The sequence below is a fragment of the Oncorhynchus gorbuscha genome, linkage group LG09 (genome assembly GCF_021184085.1).
Source record: "Oncorhynchus gorbuscha isolate QuinsamMale2020 ecotype Even-year linkage group LG09, OgorEven_v1.0, whole genome shotgun sequence".
Classification (NCBI taxonomy): Eukaryota; Metazoa; Chordata; class Actinopteri; order Salmoniformes; family Salmonidae; genus Oncorhynchus; species Oncorhynchus gorbuscha.
This window is the reverse complement of record NC_060181.1, coordinates 68,800,480-68,822,013: the sequence shown is the minus strand read 5'-3', so window position 1 is coordinate 68,822,013 and position 21,534 is coordinate 68,800,480. Positions and strand designations below refer to the sequence as shown.

The window sequence follows — 21,534 nt, the reverse complement described above, 5'->3', positions numbered from 1 at the left end:
TAACCTACCCAACCCTGCCTATTATCCATACAACATCATGTTGCTCAGACAAATTTATCAGAAAGGCCTGCTATATATATATATATATATATATATATATATATATATATATATATATATATATTGATAATTGCAGAAAGTGCCTAATGTGTAGGGTATATGGAAGGCTTGTTTCCAAATATTTTTATAATCAGTGTTGCTGCTGCTATAATTCCAGGCCAAGACAACTGGAGATGGGGAAAGAAATATCAATTACCAAAAATATGTAAAGGCCAAATAATTATTCATGGGGAGGGGTTCGGTGGGTGATATACTAATACATTGCAATGATATCGTATTCTCAATTGAATAACCCAAGTGTCTCTGACAAAAACTGTCCTCCCACAAAACGTTCTGTCCGTGAAATCGAACAATAATTAAACTTTATCTAACTTTTCTCGAAACTCATCTGTTGGATTGAGTTAGCCCGGCCCATCTGGAGCAGCAAATGGCCCAACTCACCAGGGAGCAGGGAGGAGGTGAGGGGGTGAGAGTAGAGGGGGAGAGAAAGAGGGGATCGGATTGAAAACAGATCAGTCTGAAGATCTCACCACCGCATGTCTAGAACAACTGTCGATTAAAATCGAGTCTTCCAGCGAAAACACGCAATGCGCTTTCATATGAAAAAACGCAAAAGGGAGTGAGAAATTTACTACTTGAAGATGATGGATTGTAAAAGTTAGATGCGAGTATAAATGCGCCCCTCCGAATTAAATGAGTTATCTGAGGAATGCAGTGCCGGTAATTTCGAGTAGAATTTCAAACTTTTCTTGAAGTGCACCTCAATGGACTTTTTTCAAAGGGACATATCCTGTCCAAGCGGTTTTGATTGAAAAAGTAGAGTTTCAGTACTATAGTTCCCGGATTCTTTGCGGAGAATCATCGGACAAAGTGAACAAGAGTACGGGGTCTAAATAAATCATTCAAGGTAAGAAAAGTTTTTGTTGTGGTGTAGCCTAGATGACAGCTTTCACAACCGCAAATGTATTTGGATACATTTTACAATTCCAATTGTTCTTATTTTCTTATTTGACAACTCTTGATGTTGAATGTAATATGTGTTTAAACTTAAACCACTATCCCGCAGTCACAGTTTAATATTACGTGTCAAGGACAGAAGGGGTTTGGGGTAACTCCACATCTCATTTACTTTGAAATTATTTTACATAGGAATCTAAATAATTCTGTCCTGCAACTTGATCCAAATGTGGAGAGATGTGATCAGAAAGCTGCAGCGCCAGTCCTACTGACTTCCAAATGCCTCAAGAGTAGTAGAGCTATTGTGATCACTTACCATCTTTATCTATGATCCCAAAAGTTTGTTCAAAGTTCAGTGTAAACAATAACTTTTATTTTGCAATACATTTTGTGCATATTTTTTATGGTTGAGATTGAAGGACTCATTTTGAGAGGCTATAACCTCTGGAAGGTTTGTGTTTTCAAATATTGTTGTATTGTCAATCATCATTTTTTTGTGCATTCTGATAGACATATTGCATAGACTACATGCCAACTCAAGGTAGTGGATACAAATTGATAGTGTCGAAGAAAGTGAAAGGTAGGTGCTCAGGAGTGCTCTCACTTCACTCTGTGTACAGACTATTTCAAGGTCCCTCTCATTTAAACACTTGCAAATAAAGATTTAAAAAATAAATGCTTCAAGTGCTTGGCATGCTGTATAATTAAGGCCACCTTCTTGGATGTCCCTGGTCAGTAGGAGTTGTGTAGCTTACTTATTGTTGAAAGATTCTCAGTTAGCTTGTTTGCACTGTAGCCTGAGTAATCAACAAACACTTGATGCTTTTGTGCTGGGTAAAAACACCTATATTTGCGCTTGGCTTTTACCCATCTAGAGTGTGTGCTAATAATCCCTAGGCTCACGCCTGAACTAATAATATGAGCACCATTTTCTTCCTTGCTTTGGTCTCAGATCAGTTATAGAACAACTGGTTTTAGGGTTGTGTGTCATTTCATAGGATAGATTCCTTAATCAGTGACTTTCATCAACTCAATGTTAAATGTGATAAAAGTCATGTGAAAGTTATTTTATGTTAAAACTGCAGGGTTTTACAAAGGAACAATAGGAGTTTCTCTAGAGAATGAAGTGAAAAGAAAACAGTGAAATTACAGAAATGATTAAGAGTAAGGAAAAAGTAGGAGAGAACCAATGTTTCAGGAAAAATCTGACTTTTTCCAAAAGCATTTTTGGTCTTGTGTATTTCTACGTTGCGCATGGTGTGTGTCACTGTGCATGGTGTGTATCTCTGTGCATGGTGTGTATCTCTGTGCATGCACCGTGAGTGTGTTTTTAATTTAATATGATGATGCCCATGCAGTTGGAGGGATCATTAGCATAAGAAAAAAGGTTTAGTGCATTTGCCATTGTGCTGAATGAAGAGTTCCAGCAGTCAGACCCAGGGAGAGTGAAAGGATGTAAAGAAATGATGGGGCTATTCAGCTTATTCAGACCCTGCCTGGGGCTCCCTTCTCTGGGCTCTGAAACCCATGGTGGCGATGTCACTTTCATCTCCCGAGCCAGATCCAGCCTCTCTCTTTTCTGTTTCCCCGTACCCCGTTTCCCCCCGTTTCTCTCTTTCACACGTCTCTCCACAGCTAGACCCACTTTATTGATCTTCTCCTTTTCTTCTCTGGAAGTCTGCGTTAAATGTAATGAACCGAATACTGGAAAGGATGGGAGGGGAGGCTTTTCTGAAAGACAAATACCGATGAAGTCTAGCGTGCAGAAGGGAGAAGAGGAAAATAACCCCCCCCCCCTATGGAGAGATCTGAAAAGTTTAGAAAATAACAGGGTCTTCTTCTTTCTCCCTCACTCTCTCACCTCAGTGAGCTAAGACACTGTACTGTACTAATAAAGGCATTTCATTTACCGCTGCATGGTATTCCTAGATTGCTGTCCCTCTTAAACTTAAAGGGATTCTCTGATACTTTTTTTATACTTTTTAGCCAGTTTCTGAAAGTAGCACTCACCAGCCAAACGTGGTCCCTGAAAACTGTGTACTATGTCACACACTGTATGTTCATATATGCACACCACATCATTTCTCTCTGTCTGTCTGTTGTTACAAATACATTTTTACAAGCATTGGATTTTATATACACATTTGCATTGATTACATAAAAAATATTTTAAAAATGTTACAAGTCCGGTACAGATTATATATATTATTTTCAGTCATAACTATTACAGATGAATAACTAATACAGATTAAATCACCATGTTAATGTCCAAAAGTGGAAGGCTCTCTTTCCCCTGAAAACCGGAACATCCAGTTTTTGGGTGCCCAGCAGATGCTAGCTGTCACTCATATAGCAAGGGGCTGAAGCTCATTGGTTAAACTCGAATTGCCCCCCACGTGAGGGAAAATGGCACAGCATAGGTTTCAGAAAAACAATTGCTTTCAAACTAGGGATTTTGTGCTAATTGAGGTAAATCTGCACATAGATTATACATGTATGAACTACACATTGACACATCCAGCCCAAAGCGGGAGGTAAAAAATATACTTAGTAGTCACCAACGTACCAGAGCATGTCTTTAACTGCTCTGTTATATAGAGAAAGGTCAGTATTTCAGTTATTACGTTTAGAAAATGGTTGTGCTTACAAAATAATTGTTGTTATGCTTCTAAGAGAACTACAGCTGGTTCATCTCTCCATAGATTACATTTTGTTCCAGAAGGCTGATTTCCCACAATTATGTGCTTGTTTTGATTGTCAAAATACATGATTATATTAGGCCACTATGATTTTAAACCACACAGTTTAGATACACAGTGAAAACGTTGATGGTTGAATTTAATCCAAAGTGCCCTACAGTGAATTTAAAATGTATTTTCATCTTTCGATTATTGTTAAGGAAAATGAACATGCCAAATTCCCAACTTGTTAGGCCTGCTGTATGTTTTGGAACACGTTATTGAGGTCAACACTATTTCCCTTTTATCTACATGAAGTATATCCCTGACATTTTGTACAATGAGTGGTTGCTATGGAGTGAAATTAGCTTTATCATTCTAGACTAATCAGAGACACCACTTTGAGCCTGTGGGACTATACTGGGTGTCTAGCAGGATCTTGCAGCCTTCCTTCAGCCCAGCCCGTGGGGAGCTGTGGAGGGTGGCTGAAGTACACTCATGTATGGAGCTCAATTGGTGGGAATTTAATGGCCATTTAGGGAGCTGTAAAAAGACAGCTATGTGATGAGTTAGTCTAGTCGGCCGCGCCTTGCTCTTCTTACAACGAGCCTGTACTTGAGATGGGGGGGCAAAGTGGGAAGTGGGGAGAAACACAGAGACGACTAAAGTGCCAGCAGCCGGCAGAGTAGCTACACTCATTTATTTTCAGGGTCCCTGTTTGAGTTCCTCTCTGCGTTGGCTTGGATGGCAAGAGGACACAATCAAGGCTTTTTAGTGGCTGTTGTCCCACACCCTCGAGGCATCCGGCTCATTCTCTCTCAAGTGTCTGGGGTTAAATAGGATCACATGATATCCGGTCTGTGAGAGAGAGAGTGCAGTTCAGCCCTCCCTGACTGGCCTTGTCCCCTCATCCCCCTCTACATCTCCTACAGGTTTGGCTAGGAGTGAGCACTGAGATCCGACCTCGTCCCCTTCTCCATCTCATAGTGCCAGCCATGAATGAGACACACAGTCACATGGAAAGTGAGGTCTCATTGGGTTGAGAGCATTGACTTCTGTTGTCAAAAGAAAATGGGAAACCGGTATGGCCTAGTTCTTTGTAAAAGCCATATGTCATTGTAGAAGTAAAGGAGCGAGCCCGGTGTGGTTTTAACTAGCCATTTAAGTACTGTAAGGTAAAATCACTGACAACCTCCTTCCATCGCGATTGATGTCATCAATCATGGGAGGCGGTAGGCACAGCGAGTCCCCCTCATCAAAAGGCAAGAAGCTAGGCTGCAATTATGAAGGACCTAGTTTCTCTCGAGGAAACACTATTTCCAGGTTTCTGTTAGTCACGCAACAAGGCCTAATGATCTATTTCCTCTAGACCTACCCATTTATTTCACCAAATTGTCCCAGTCAATCACAATGACAGGCACTAAAGTGGAGATATTTGGGGGGCTTTTGGACTTTAAGTGAGTGTCCAGAATGCCCCCCTATTCCCTTTATAGTGCATTAGTTGTGAGAAGAGTCCGGGTTAAAATAAGTGCACTACATAGGGAATAGTGTGCCACTTTGGGGCCTCTGGACTCCATGACTCTGTAGTCTCAGCCTACCTTTACATGTCCAAGCTGTTCTCTGAGGGAGGATGGAATGAAACTTCAACAGATTAAACAATGTATACTCTTTACACTGTGTTATATATGTGTCAACACCAGAACATCTTAACAGCCCCCTTCCAGAGTTCTCCAAACACAGGCTTTTAGCAATGATTCTGCAGGTCAAAGGAAGTTGTCCAGTTTGTGGAGGGGATGACACAACATTTATTTAATTACTTCACCCTAAAATAAACCATTGGGTTTAAGCTGCAGAGCTATGCACTAGCACAGCAAAAACCACAACTGGACAGGCCCACTTTGCTCAACCCACTGCATGGCTTTAAAAAAATGACTGGTTGCATTAGTAGTACATCCACCAATACACTACTAGTCAAGCTTTTCTGGTGCACTGGCACTGTGCCTGTGCCTGGTTCTTGGAGTGACCTGAGCTCATCATGGCTCATCTGAGGGGGTTGCCTTGATCCTGCTGCTAATTACCTCCTATAGTGGGTTAGCTAGAGTAAAACTTGATCTCCTGTTACATCAGGGAAACCTTCTTCCACTGTAGCTGGCAGCAGCCCAGGCAGAGTAGCATTATTAACACCACTGTGTCTTCTCCTATCTTCCTCTCCATTGCCAATGAATGAAAAGATTCATTGTGTTGGTTGTCCTTAAGACTGACATGGACTCCCAGACAATGCAGCATTGTCTTGAATGTTTGCCGTCGGCTTTAATCTGATGCAGCAAGAGGCACTGGCAGCACACGCAGCACATTCAACAGTGTGTGTGTGTGCTGTGCATGCATGCTCTGTTTGTGCTTCCAACATTGGTGTTTTGAGAAAGGCGAGAAGAGTCAGTTGTAAGTTGTGATTTATCCGAAGGCCTCCCATAGCTACAAAGCAAAGTTGACTTGTTGACTTGCCCATAGGGGCTGGGCGGTTGGCTGGCTAGGCTCTTCTTATTACGTTTCATATAATGAGAAATATTAACTCCTTGACTCTCAGCCAGGCCACAGACTCCTCTGTAATAGACTGGGAGACGGGCTAAAAGCATTGAAAGCATTGAGCTGCTTGCTAAGAAACCATGTGGTAGTCTTTAGCAATCTCTCCCCTTCTTCTACGCCTTCTCCCTCCCAAACTCCCAAACACATGTCCACTTGCTGTCTGCTTGCCGCCATTGCATCGGCCTCTCTCTGACTCAGAACAAAACTGGTTCTGGGTTCAAGCCAGGTTGAGGTTACTCTTGTCTTGGAATCCTCTCATTACAGAGAGAGAGAACAGGATGGGATGATGATTGTATGTGTACATGCTGCCTTTGTCTTTGTTTTCTCTTTGAATGTAACTGGAAACATATAAGACTGTCAAATACAATGCCGTTGCACGATGTGTGCTGGTCAGGGTTGCATCAGCAGGCAGTTATGGCATAAAAGTCTTGAGGTTCTGATCGCCTGAGTTAAAATACCTTATGATAAGCTGTAGACCGCACTCATAGGGCTGTATAGGGCCATAAGCAAACAAGAAAATGCTCACCCAGAGGCAGTGCTCCTGGTGGCTTTTAATGCAGGAAAACAGAAATCCGTTTTACCTCATTTCTACCAGCATGTCCCCTGTGCAACTAGAGGCAAACATTTCTCTAGATCTCCTTTACTCCACACACAGAGACGCATACAAAGCTCTCCTTCGCGCTCCATTTGACAAATCTGACCATAACTCTGTCCTTCTGATTCCTGCTTACAAGCAAAAACAAACTCAAACAGGAAGTACCAGTGACACGCTCAATACGGAAGTGCTCCAATGAAGCGGATGCTAAGCTACTGGACTGTTTCTCTGGCACAGACTGGAATAGGTTCTGAGATTCATCCGATAGCATTGAAGAGTTTACCACATCGGTCACCGGCTTCCTTAATAAGTGCACCAATGACGTCATCCCCACAGTAACCGTACGTACATATCCCAACCAGAATTACAGGCAACATCCTCACTGAGCTAAAGGCTAAAGCTGCCACTTTCAATGAACGAGACACTAACACAGACGCTTAGAAGAAATCCAGACAAACCATCAAACAAGCAATGCATCAATACAGGACTAAGATCGAATCCTACTACTCCGGTTCTGATGCTCGTTGCATGTGTCAGGGCTTGAAAACTATCACATATTACAAAGGGAAACCAAGCCAGGAGCTGCCCAGTGCCATGAGCCTACCAGATGAGCTAAATGCGTTCTATGCTTGCTTCGAGGCAAGAAACACTGAACCATGCGTGAGAGCATCAGCTGTTCCGGACAACTGTGTGATCACACTCTCTGTACCCTATGTGAATAGGACCTTGAAACAGAATAACATTAACAAGGCCACAGGGACCAATGGCTTACCAGGATGAATGCGCTGACCAGTTGGCAAGTGTCTTCACTGACATTTTCAACCTCTCCCTGACCCAGTCTGTAATACCTATATGTTTTAAAAAGACCACCATAGTCCCTATGCCCAAGAATGCCAAGGTAATTTGTCTAAATGACTAACGCCTCTTAGCACTCGCATCATGAAATGCTTTGTAAGGCTGTTCATGGCTCACATCAACACCATCATCCCAGACACCCTGGACCCTCTCCAACTCCACAGATGACGCAATCTCTATTGCAACCCACATTGCCTTTTCCCACTTGGACAAAAGGAACAAATACGTGAGAAAGCTATTAATTGACTACAGCTCAGTGTTCAACACCATAGTGCCCTTGAAGCTCCCTGGGACTGAACACCTCCCTCTGCAACTGGATCCTGGATTCCTGACGGGCTACCCCCAGGTGGTGAGGGTAGGCAACAACACATCTGTCGCACTGACCCTGAACACATGGGCCCCTCGGGGGTGCGTGTCTACTCCCCTTCTGTATGACAGCGTGGCCGCGGACGATTCCAACACCAGCATTAAGTCTGCCGACAACACCGGTGGTAGGCCTGATCACCGATGATGATGAGACAGCCTAAAGGGAGGAGGTCAGAGACACTGCCAGGACAACAACCTATCCTTCAACGTCAGTAATACAAAGGAGCCGATCGTGGATTACAGGAAATGGAGGGCTGAGCACACCCCCATTCACATCGATGGGGCTGTATTGGAGAAGGTCCAGAGTTTCAAGTTCCTCGTGTCAACATCACTAAGGACCTCTCATGGTCCAAACACACCAACACAGTTGTGAAGAGAGCATGACAGCGCCTCTTCCTTCTCAGGAGGCTGAAAAGATTTGGCATTGGCCCTCAAATCCTCAAAGTTCTACAGCTGTACCATTGAGAGCATCTTGACTGGCTGCATCAGCGCTTGGTATGGCAACTGCTTGGCATCGGACCACAAGGCGCTACAACGGGTAGTGCGTATGGCCCAGTACTTCCGAGCTCTCTGCCATTCAGGAACTCTATACTAGGCGGTGTCAGAGGAAGGCCCAAAAAATTGTCAAAGACTACAGCCACCCAAGCCACAGACTGATCTCTCTGCTACCGCACAGCAAGTGGTACCAATGTACCAAGTCTGGAACCAACAGGCCTTAAGACTTCCCCAAGCCATAAGACTTCCCCAAGCCATAAGACTTCTAACAAGACTGCTAAATAGCAAATCAAATGGCTACTCGGACTACTGCATTGACCCATTTTTGCACTAACTCACAAACTTTTTTGCACATATGATTCTGCTACTGTCTATCTATCCTGTTGCTTTGTCACTTTACCCCTACCTATATGTACAGTACAAAGCTACCTCATTTACCTCATACCCCTGCACATCGACTCGGTACTGGTACTCCCTGTATGTAGCCATGTTATTATTTACTTGTTATTTCTATTTGTTATTCACTGTTTCACTATTAAAATAAAAAATAAAAGAACCGTGTCATGTTTAACTCTGAATGACTGGAAAAGGACCAGTAAGTAATCATTTCACTCTGTCTACACCTGTTGCCGTCAAAGCGTGTGACAAAAAGAGGTGATTGGTCTGTCCTCTTCTACACATAGCTCTCCTTTGTCAGTATGGAGAAGTGTGGAAGTTCCTTAAATTGCAGAGATTGTAAAATGTAATAAAGTCACTTGCGGTGTTAGACTGCCTACTACTGCCATCTCGTGTGGGTGGCTGATCTTTATACCTCAAAGTCGTGAGGTTCTGACAACTGCAAAAAGTAAAGTAATCTCTTCTCACTTCTTGGTGTACTTGGGCAGCTGGTGGTACAGAGCTCTGAACCCCCACACACACAGACAACAGCCAGGGCTGTCCCCTTCTTGTCACCAAGGCATCCGATCTGAGAAACAGCTGATACACTGACGACTCACACCACACACACTCACTACAGAGATACAGTCTAGTTTCAAAAGCACTCATACTGGAATGATAATCTCTTGTAATAACAATGTGGACGTCACCATTAGATAGACAAACTTAGAACGACAAATGGCAACTTTAGATTTTTGCCAACTTTGATTCAAAGGGATGCACACATGCTACACACCATACCACCCACACCACTCACCATGGTCTAAGGGGCCTAGTGAGGGTATTGACAGCTGTAACTGTTGAGAGTGAGTGCTAACAACACATTTAGGAGAAATGACCAGGCCCCTAATGTTACTGGGAGAAAGAAGACAACTCTGCAATGTGGCACAAACGACAGCTGATCTGAGCTGGGGGTTTCGCCCATATAATTATATGAGCATTTTTGGTTTGTCCTCTGGAAGGGAAGACAAGGGGATCTCCTGTCCTGAGCAGATGACCACTTCATTGACCATACATGACACAACTTGATAAAGTGCCCAAATGTGCTTGTTTCTGCATGGCCAGAGCATTACATAACAAAGACCTCCCCAACACACAAACCCCTCTGTAATTACATAGAGATACATTGAAATGATCACTGTTAGCGAACATCAAGCAGAAGTTAAATAACCAACAGTTAGGGAATTCCTTGGGTGATTGTGTGTAGGCTGTGTGTGAGTCTCCACATCTGTTTTCTATTGGTCAGGAGACAAAGAGATTAACCACAGGATATTACATTTACTAGCAGGGAGTGGTGGTGAGGAGGGTGGGTAACAGGGAACAGCTCATCCACATGACTTTTCTTTCTGTGTAGATCTTTTCATTATGGGGCTGACTGGAGAAACATGGCCTCTGAGGGACTGACTGATTGCTTCCCAGTTACTAAGGACAGGACACATGATCTAGTGGACCCCAGTCATTGACTGTATGTGTGTACAACATTTGTTTTCTAATAGGTAAAATCCAAAATAGCATCATATTTCTTATGTAGTACACTACATTTGACTTAGCTCTGGATAAAAGTAGTGCACTTATCATGAATAGGGTATATAGTCAACTGCAGGTTCTTTCAGGCTTCCTATGTGAACATGTTACGGCAGTAATAGTAGTATTTTCCTAGCCTGGGAATCCACACTGAATCCATATCACCTTTCACTGTTTCTCTTCAACTGTCAGTCTGGCCTTCCTCAAGCATTTGTGCTCAAATATCTTAATCTACTGTTGGTTCACTCAATCTTCCTTTGTGAAAATGTTATGGTAATAGTTTCCTTTCTCGGTTCATTGACCAGGAGGATGCCTATCTATCTGACATATCACACAACAGATATTCCTTCCTGGATCTGAGTCAGGCACATGACTAATGAAGGCTCCCAGGTCTTTTTTCGTCATATTTAAACATGTGCCCTTTTTAAACCAGGGCTTCAAAGTTTTGCAGGAGTGTATGTTTTTCTGAAGACAGTGATTCACCCATCTAGAATGTGCCTTTGTCTTAACCCCAGCTTGTCTTGTTTAACGGAGACATCTCCGTGTGTCATCAACCTAATAGGTCTAATGTGAAACATGGCTCCTGGAAAGGCTTGGACCGTAGACTAAATCAACTCCCATTTTGAAACTAAACAGAATGGTTGGAGATGTTGCTTTTTGTTTGAATTCAAATAAATCAAATCGCATGTTATAGTAAGACAACACACTTGTTTTTGTACAATATATGAGAGAGAGAAAGGGAGAGAAAATGTGCATTACACATGCTATCTTGAGTGAAGAATGAGATGAAAACCACATAAATGATACAGGGGCTCATCATCAGCCAAACCACTGTAGCAGTGGGATTGAATTATTATGATTAAAGAGGTAGATTATATTGAGAATAACTCACTGTGTGAGGCCTCCAGATGACCAAACCACCACATGCAGTGGGATTGAGTTATTACGATTAAAGAGGTTAGTACTGAGAATAACACACTGTGTGAGTGCCTTGACCCCAGATGTTACCCCTGAGAGAGAGAGAACAATCTGAGCTGTTTGTCCTGCTGATAGATAAGTACTGTAGTATTGTAAGTACTCTGTGGGTTTTAGTGAGTAATGTCCTGTAACGCCACATGTCCTCGGGGTCCAGAGGGCATGCGGAGTACACTGGGCACACGTGCAACGTCTAGGTACAACAATAGTAAGTAGGATAGGCCAATTTCATGTTCAACATTGTGTGGGTCTAAAGGGAGATGATACCTAGGCCTAAACCATTATGTTGTTGTGGTAAAATCATTGCTAAGGTTAGCCAGAGTAAATGCACATTTGCAACCTTGGAGGGAAAACTGTTGGTAAGTGAAAAGAGGATTAAATTATAGGTGTTTTGATGGTGCTGTATGTCACAAAGTCAGAAGGAAGTCAGCATCGGTCTGGCCAAGGCAGTTAAGTTAGGTCTGGCCATGCAATGGAAAATAAAACAGCTGTATTTTGTCTGAATTAGCCGGTGGCCTTCCATTTTTTTTTGAGGAGGAAATGGGTTGGATTTTGGGTTAGCTGAATGACTATGTTCATTCACTGTATTCTGTTAAGGCCTGGACAGGGGAGAGTTTTTGTATTGGCAGGTTGCCGAGAGAGAGAGAGAGAGAGAGAGAATCTTACCAGCATCAATATCATGATATAGGAAAAGTGGTGAGGAGTCTGAGAATCTTCAAATAAGAGAGCTGTCTTTGATGTCTGTTTGCATTCCTTTCAGTGTTGGTGAAAGAAGAGATGTTAAACGGAAGTGGAAGAGAGGGAGACACTTGAAATTGAATGAGACGCTAAGAAAAACACACACCAGGTCTCTGAACAAAAGCAATGGGGAGAGAGAGAGAAAGAGAGGGAGAATAATTGAGAATAAGAATGTATAGATCAAGGGATCGAGAGACTTAAGGAAGGGAGAGAGAGCGAGAGTGTGTGTGTGTGAGAGAGCAGAGAGAGGGTAGTTGTCCACTACATCTCTGTGCTGTTTTAAGGCTTTGTTGTGGTTAAGTGGCACGTCCTGGTGATCCATCTAGCTAAGTAAAGGCTGGCAGTATCAGGCTTAGTCATAAATTACGTCCTTTTCCTTAAGTAGTGCACTACATAGAGAATAGGGTGCCATTTGGGACATAGTGTCACATAACCACTGTTTAGGGCAAGGAAGCGTTCATAATGGGGCAGAAGTACAATATCTGGGTCTCCTCTCACTTGTTTGCGGTCCTCATGCTTTTCCCTCAAATGGGCTGTTACACATGCCTTTGTTTCCTGTCGATTGTCTCACTCAGAAACGCTATAATGACAATGTGCATGAAGTAACATGTATACAAGTTGTTCATGGCTTTTGAAAAATAAACTTGTGTAATGCAGTATGATAAAAACAGGACTAGAGGACCTTGAGCAGAGGCAGGGAATAACAACACGAAAAGCCTTCTCTCATTGTAGTTAGTGCACAGTAGAGTATGGATGGAAGAAGCTGCTTTTTACTATCCCAGGACCCAGCCTTGGCCAGGCGCAGACTCGCTCACTGAGAGGTGTGGTATTGGGAATGGGGCAGCAGAGGGACAAATTCAAGAAGGGGGCTGGGGGTCTGGTAAAGGGGATTATCCCCACCACCCAGCACCGTAGAGTCTTCTGCCTCTAGTACCGTGGGGTGGAGGAGGCCGGGGTGCCGTGATTCTGTTGGCACGCTGCACTAGGCTCACCAGCCAACCAGAAGAAGGGGGAAAGAAGAAGAAGAAGAAATGGCCTCTTGTTGTTTGTTCTCCTCGTCCTCCATCTGTCTGTTCAGTTCCTGACACCTGTACTGTCCTGTCAGAGCCTGACACCCTGACAGGGGCAGATAGGCCCCATCTTCAGGGACTGATGGAGGGAAGGATAGGGCAGCTAGCGAGACCTGCATGGTGGAGCTGTGGGGGGATGGGATGGGGGTGAAGTTGGGGCCACTTCGCTTCTATCCCAGCAACACACTTTCTAGCTCTATAACCCAAGCCTACCGTACCCTAAGATCCAAGCCCTACATTTTTTATAATGGACTTAACAGAACAAGCTTTTGTCTGTTAAATTCACAACTCGGAGCTTAATTTGTATTTGTGATAGGGAAGGGTAATTGATAAACCAATACTCAACTTGATTTAAAAGCAGAAAACAACTGCGATTAATGGGTTGCCAGCCAGATGTTCCTATAAAACATGAATCAAATAAAATGTTATTGGCCGCGTACACATATTTTACAGATGTTATCGCAGGTGCAGCGAAATGTTTCTATCTCCAGCAGGGCAGTAATACCAAACATAACACACATCTCAAGACTAAAAATGTATTAATGAAGAAATATCAGAACTAACAATGTAGCCGTCACTAAGGTGCATGGTAAAGGTGCAGGGTCTCTGCCTTCTGGATGGTAGCGGGGTGAGCTCGTTGATTATTTTCTGGCCTTCCTGTGATGCTATCAAGAAGAAACTCTCCTCTTTAGGGGTCATTCCATGGAACACAGTTAGACACTGACGTTGAGGGTTTAGTATGTGCTCTGGGGCTCATCCAAGAGCCTTTCATTGTTTTGATTGTAAAACAAACATCTTTGTTCCAAATTCCTAAATATAACACTTCTTACTACTTTGGATTGTGATCGGAAAAGGAAATGTCTTATGGTTGAGTTGTCAGCCTTAGTGACAAGATTGCTTTTATTTGCTTTTGGCATGACACTAAATTAACAGATGCTTTCTAAACCTGTTAGCTACCCACCTCTTAATCGGCTTACCTTGGCACAGGGACGGGCAGCGGGATGGGCGACTGGCACCTTTGAAGGGTCATACCAATAGCCAGTGGTCCACCCTTCCTCCAATAGAACATAACATGTTGGAGGACCACGTGATACCAAAAAGAATACTTCATACATGAGCACACATTCAATTACTTGATAGAGTTCTGTAAGTACTGCTCACAGTGACTTGTGTATAACGGTTGAGGAACAGAAAATACATATTTAATCAATGTATTACCAAAGCATATAGAATAATTCTTCGAAAGACATCATCAGTTGAGAAGTTCCTATTCGGTCTCTTAAAATATCCAAATACTGTGTATGCCATAACTCGAGTGCTGTTGATTTTCTTAAGCTCTGAACCTATCAAGTCATTTAAACATGTTTAGTATATGACAGTGTAAAATAAACAGTGTAAAAGAGTTTATGTTGCATTCATGTAAAGTTCTGACTGCCAAGTGCCCACGTCTGTTAATAAGTGTGTGGAAACTGTGTCACTTCACTTTGACACCACAGCAGAGCTGTTTTAAGTGTGTTTTACTACATTGAAGAATAATCCTAAAGTACTACAGAATTGTCAATATCCCACCTGTGAATTAGGTAGCACAAGTCGTCTGTTGTTGGGTAATCATGATTTAATAAAAGCTCATGAATTAAATCAATTAGGTTTGTTTAGACACTGTCAATACGGAAACCCTCATGTTCTCTCACTAAAGAGTAAAACCAGTGTGGATAACCATGACCACAAGCTAGTGCCTAGTGAGGGTGTGGAATGACCTCCCCTCTTAGCTTTAGACCGCTACTTGTTTGCACTTACCCGAGGATAATCGTGTAGGTTCCACAAACTCAAACAAATGGCTTGCTGCCAAGTCTTCTGCCGTTCAAACAAACATGTAAATGTGTTGACATAGTGGTGTCATAGTGGTGTCATAGTGGTGTCATAGTGGTGTCATAGTGGCTCAGGACAGACTGCTGTGTGTCTGTTCTTGTCTCATTTTTACTATGGAGGACATTAGGAACGTATTACACTGAAAAACCTGTATCTACGGTGCTTTCAGAAATCTACTGTACTCACACCTCTTGACTTATTCCACATTTTGTTGTGTTACAGTGGCCAAATCATTGGCCACTTTAATAATGCCACTTTAATCATGTTTACATATCTTGCATTACTCATCTCATATGTACAGTTGAAGTCTGCTGAAGTTTACATACACTTAGGTTGGAGTCATTAAAACTTGTTTTTCAACCACTCCACAAATGTCTTGTTTACAAACTATAGTTTTGGCAAGTCGGCATGACACAAGTAATTGTTCCAACAATTGTTTATAGGCAGATTATTTAATTTATAATTCGCTGTATCACAATTCCAGTGGGTCAGAAGTTAACATACACTAAGTTGCCTGCGCCTTTAAGCAGCTTGGAAAATTCCAGATAATGATGTCGTGGCTTTAGAAGCTTCTGATAGGCTAACTGACATAATTTGAGTCAATTGGAGGTGTACCTGTGGATGTATTTCAATGTCTACCTTCAATCTCAGTGCCTCTTTGACATCATGGTAAAATCAAAAGAAATCAGCCAAGATCTCAGAAAAAAAATTGTAGACCTCCAAGTCTGCTTCATCCTTGGGAGCAATTTCGAAATGCCTGAAGGTACCACGTTCATATGTACGAACAATAGTATGCAAGTATAAACAATAGTACGCAAGTATAAACACCAAGTATAAACATCAGGAAGGAGACACGTTCTGTCTCCTAGAGATGAACGTACTTTGCTGTGAAAAGTGCAAATCGATCCCAGAACAACAGCAAAGAACCTTGTGAAGATGCTGGAGGAAACGGGTACAAAAGTATCTATATCCACAGTAAAATGAGACCTATATCGACATAATCTGAAAGGCCGCTCAGCAAGGAAGAAGCCACTGCTCCAAAACCGCCATAAAAAAGCCAGACTGCAGTTTGCAACTGTACATGGGGACAAAGATCATACAAAGCCCTGACCTCAGTCCCATAGAAAATGTGTAGGCAAAACTGAAAAAGCTTGTGCGGGCAAGGAGGCCTACAAACCTGACTCCGTTACACCAGCTCTGTCAGGAGGAATGGGACAAAATTAACCCAACGTATCGTCGGAAGCTTGTAGAAGGCGACCTGAATCGTTTGACCCAAGTTAAATAAATGAAAGGCAATGCTACCAAATACTAATTGAGTGTATGTAAACTTCTGACCCACTGGGAATGTGATGAAATAAATAAAAGCTGAAATAAATCATTCTCTCTACTATTATTCTGGCATTTCACATTCTTAAAATAAAGTGGTGATCCTAACTGACCTAAAACAGGGAATTTTTAAATGTCAGGAATTGTGATAATCTGAGTTTAAATGTATTTGGCTAAGGTGTATGTAAACTTCCGACTTCAACTGTATATACTGTATTTTATATTATCTACTTCATCTTAACCTATACCACTCTGACATTGCTCATCCATATATTTATATTAGAGGTCGACCGATTATGATTTTTTAACGCCGATATCAATACCGATTGTTGGGGACCAAAAAAGCCAATACCGATTAATCTGCCTATTTATTTATTAATTTGTAATAATGACAATTACAACAATATTGATTGAACACTTATTTTAACTTAATATAATACATCAATAAAATCAATTTAGCCTCAAATAAATAATTAAACAAGTGTTGGAGAATAATGAGTGCTATGTGCTATGTAAGAAAGCTAACCTTTAACTTCCTTGCTCAGAACAGGAGAACATATGAAAGCTGGTGGTTCCTTTTTAACATGAGTCTTCAATATTCCCAGGTAAGAAGTTTTAGGTTGTAGCTATTATAGGAATTATAGGACTATTTCCCTCTATACCATTTTATTTCATTAACCTTTGACTATTGGATGTTCTTATAGGCACTTTAGTATTGCCAGTGTAACAGTATAGCTTCCGTCCCTCTCCTCGCTCCTCCCTGGGCTCGAACCAGGAACACAACGACAACAGCCACCCTCGACGCAGCAGCGTTACCCATGCAGAGCAAGGGAAATAACTACCCCAAGGCTCAGAGTGAGTGATGTTTGAAATGCTATTAGCGTGCGCTAACTAGCCAGCCATTTCACATCAGTTACACCAGCCTCATCTCGGGAGTTGATAGGCTTGAAGTCATAAACAGCGTAATGCTTGACGCACAACGAAGAGCTGCTGGCAAAACACACGAAAGTGCTGTTTGAATGAATGTTTCCGCGCCTGCTTCTGCCTACCACCGCTCAGTCAGATTATATGCAACGCAGGACACGCTAGATAATATCTAGTAATATCAACAATGTGTAGTTAACTAGTGATTGATTGTTTTTTATAAGATAAGTTTAATGCTAGCTAGCAACTTACCTTGGCTTACAGCCTTTGTGTAAAAGGCAGTCAGTCTCTTGTTGAGTGCAACGAGAGAGAGGTAGGTTGTTATTGCATTGGACTAGTTAACTGTAAGGTTGCAAGATTGGATCCCCCGAGCTGACAAGGTGAAAATCTGTCTTTCTGCCCCAGAACAAGGCAGTTCACCCACCGTTCCTAGGCCATCATTGAAAATAAGCATGTGTTCTTAACTGACTTGCCTAGTTAAATAAAGATTAAATAAAGGTGTAAAAAAAACTGCAAAATCGGTGTCCAAAATTACCGCTTTCCGATTGTTATGAAAACGTGCAATCGGTCCTAATTAATCGGCCACTCCAATTAATCGGTCAACCTCTAATTTATATATTCTTATTCCATTCCTTTACCTAGATTTGTGTGTATTAGGTATTTGTTGTGGAATTGTTCATGTTGCTGCACTGTCGGAACTAGAAGCACAAGCAGTTTTGCCACACTCGCAATTACATCTGCTAACCATTTGTATGTGACCAATAAAAATGTCTTTTATTTTGTTGTTTATTCCACCTTTATTTAACCAGGTAGGCCAGTTGAGAACAAGTTCTAATTTACAACTGTGACCTGTCCAAGACAAAAGCAAAGCAGTGCGACAAAAACCACAACACAGAGTATACACATGGGATTAACAAAATAGAAGAATCTGTATTCCGTGTGTGCAAATTAAGTAAGCAGTTAAGGCAATAAATAGGCCATAGTGGCAAAGTAATTACAATTTAGCAATTAACACTGGAGTGATAGATGTGCAGATGAGGATGTGCAAGTAGAAATACTAGTGTGCAAAAGAGCAGAAAAACAAAAACATGATGTAGATAGTTGGTTGGATGGGCTATTTACAGATGGATTGTGTACAGCTGCCACGATTGTCACGCCTTGGTCATTGTATTTTGTGTTTTTGTTATATGTTTGGGTTGGCCCGGATGTGCCATGGGTTTATATGTTGTGTTTCGTATTGGGGTTTGTATTATTTGGGATCGCGGCTGATTAGGGGTGTGGTATAGGCTTGGCTGCCTGAGGCGATTCTCAATTAGAGTCAGGTGCTTATCGTTGTCTCTGATTGGGAACCGTATTTAGGCAGCCTGACTTTCGCTTTGTATATTGTGGGTGTTTGTACCTGTCTCTGTGTAGTTGTCACCAGATAGGCTGTAATTAGTTTCACGTTCCGTTCTGTTGTTTTTGTATTTAGATTCAGTTATTTCATGTACCGCGTTTTCATTCATTAAAGGCATGAGTAACCTACACGCTGCATTTCGGTCCTACTCTCGTCATTCAACAGATGAACGCCGTTACAGAAACACCCACCACTCTCACGGACCGAGCAGCGTAGATAACTGGCAGGAGCTAAAGGAGGACGTTATGGACGGTAGAGGCATGGAGTATACAACGTGGGAAGAAATCGACAGGTGGGCGGCCGACCCAGAGCGAGTGCAGGAGCCCGCCTGGGATTCCCTGCAGCAATGCGAAGAGGGCTATAGACGAATGGAGTCCAAAAGGAAAACATGGCGACGCAGAGCGAAAATCGAAAGTAACCCCCAAATATTTATTGGGGGAGAGCGCAGAGAGAGAGTGGCTGAGTCAGGAGTCAGACCTGAGCCTACTCTCCCGGTTAATCGTGAAGAGCAGTTGCAGTGGGAGTGGCTGCACCACTTGGAGAATTGGACATGGGAGGAGGAATTAGACGGTAAAGGACCCTGGGCGCAGCCGCGAGAATATCGCCGTCCACTGGTATGAGGAGGCAGCACGGCGACACGGTTGGAAGCCGGAAAAGCAGCCCAAAAACAGTATTGGGGGGGCTAGAAGGGAGAATAGTTATGCCAGGTAGGAGACCTGCGCAAACTCTCTGTGCTCACCGTTGGGCTAGAGAGACCGGGCAGGCACCGTGTTATGCTATGGAGCGCACGGTGTTTCCAGTGCGGGTGCAGAGCCAGGTGCGGCACATACCAGCCCTTCCTATTGGCCGGGCTAGAGTGGGCATCGAGCCAGGTAAGCTTGGGCAGGCTCGGTGCTCAAGAGCTCCAGTGCGCCTGCACGGTCCGGTCTATCCAGAGCCACCTCTACACACCAGTCCTCCGGTAGCAGCTCCCCGCACCAGGCTTCCTGTTCGTGTCCTCGATCCAGTACCACCAGTTCAAGCACCACGTACCAGGCCTCCAGTGCGCCTCGCCTGTTCAGCGCAGCCAGCGCTTTTCTCCTCTCCTGCGCTGCCAGTCAGCCCAGTCTGCCCAGCGCGGCCAGTGCTCCCAGTCTGCCCAGCGCGGCCATTGCTCCCAGTCTGCCCAGCGCGGCCATTGCTCCCAGTCTGCCCAGCGCGGCCATTGCTCCCAGTCTGCCCAGCGCGGCCAGTGCTCCCAGTCTGCCCAGCGCGGCCAGTGCTCCCAGTCTGCCCAGCGCCGCCAGTGCTCCCAGTCTGCCCAGCGCCGCCAGTGCCGCCAGTCAGCCCAGATCTGCCCGACAACCAGTCTCTTCCAGATCTGCTCGACAACCAGTCTCTTCTAGATCTGCCAGCCAGCCAGGATTTACCGGAGCCTACTACCTGCCTGAGCTTCATCTCAGTATTGGGCTTCCTCTCAGTACTGGGCTTCCTCTCAGTACCAGGCTTCCTCTCAGTCCCGGGTTTCCCCTCAGTCCCGGGCTTCCCCTCAGTTCCGGGCTTCCCCTCAGTCCCGGGCTTCCCCTCAGTCCCGGGCTTCCCCTCAGTCCTGAGCTGCCCCTCTGTCCCGAGATGCCCCTCTGTCCCGAGATGCCGCTCTGTCCCGAGATGCCCCTCTGTCCCGAGATGCCCCTCTGTCCCGAGATGCTCCTCAGTTATGTGGGGATCTGGGTGAGGACTATTAGGCCATGGTCGGCGGCGAGGGTGGATTACCCCAGGACGCGAAGGGGAGGAACTATTACATTAATGGAGTGGGGTCCACGTCCCGAGCCAGAACCGCCACCATGGACAGACGCCCAGGAGTCCGCACCTTAGGGGGGGGGGGGTTCTGTCACGCCTTGGTCATTGTATTTTGTGTTTTTGTTATATGTTTGGGTAGGCCAGGGTGTGACATGGGTTTATATGTTGTTTTTCGTATTGGGGTTTGTATTTTTTGGGATCGCGGCTGATTAGGGGTGTGGTATAGGCTTAGCTGCCTGAGGCGATTCTCAATTAGAGTCAGGTGCTTATCGTTGTCTCTGATTGGGAACCGTATTTAAGCAGCCTGACTTTCGCTTTGTATTTTGTGGGTGTTTGTACCTGTCTCTGTGTAGTAGTCACCAGATAGGCTGTAATTAGTTTCACGTTCCGTTCTGTTGTTTTTGTATTTAGATTCAGTTATTTCATGTACCGCATTTTCATTCATTAAAGGCATGAGTAACCTACACGCTGCATTTCGGTCCTACTCTCTTCATTCAACAGACGAACGCCGTTACAACGATCGGTAAGCTGCTCTGACAGCTGATGCTTAAAGTTGGTGAGGGAGATATGTCTTCAACTTCAGTGATTTGTGTAGTTCTTTCCAGTCATTGGCAGCAGAGAACTGGAAGTAAAGGTGGCCAAAGGAAGTGTTGGCTTTGGGGATGACCAGTTAAATATACTGTACCTGCTGGAGCGTGTGCTACGGGTGGGTGTTGCTATGGTGACCAGTGAGCTGAGATAAGGCGGAGCTTTACCTAGCAAATACTTATAGATGACCTGGAGCCAGTGGGTTTGGCGACTAATATGTAGCGAGGACCACCCAACAAGAGCATACAGGTTGCAGTGGTGGGTAGTATATGGGGCTTTGGTGACAAAACGGATGGCACTGTGATAGACTGCATCCAATTT

The 21,534-nt window shown here is 43.7% G+C and overlaps 1 protein-coding gene across 1 annotated transcript in view; it reads left to right on the top strand.

Annotated features, from left to right (window-relative positions):
• Window positions 1-527: 527 nt before the first annotated feature.
• The window catches only part of LOC124044002 (zinc finger protein GLI2-like), a 109,384-nt gene continuing 88,377 nt past the window's right edge, over window positions 528-21,534 (top strand). The window contains 1 exon segment of the mRNA XM_046363274.1: window positions 528-967. The gene's annotated coding sequence lies outside the window, so the exon portion shown is untranslated.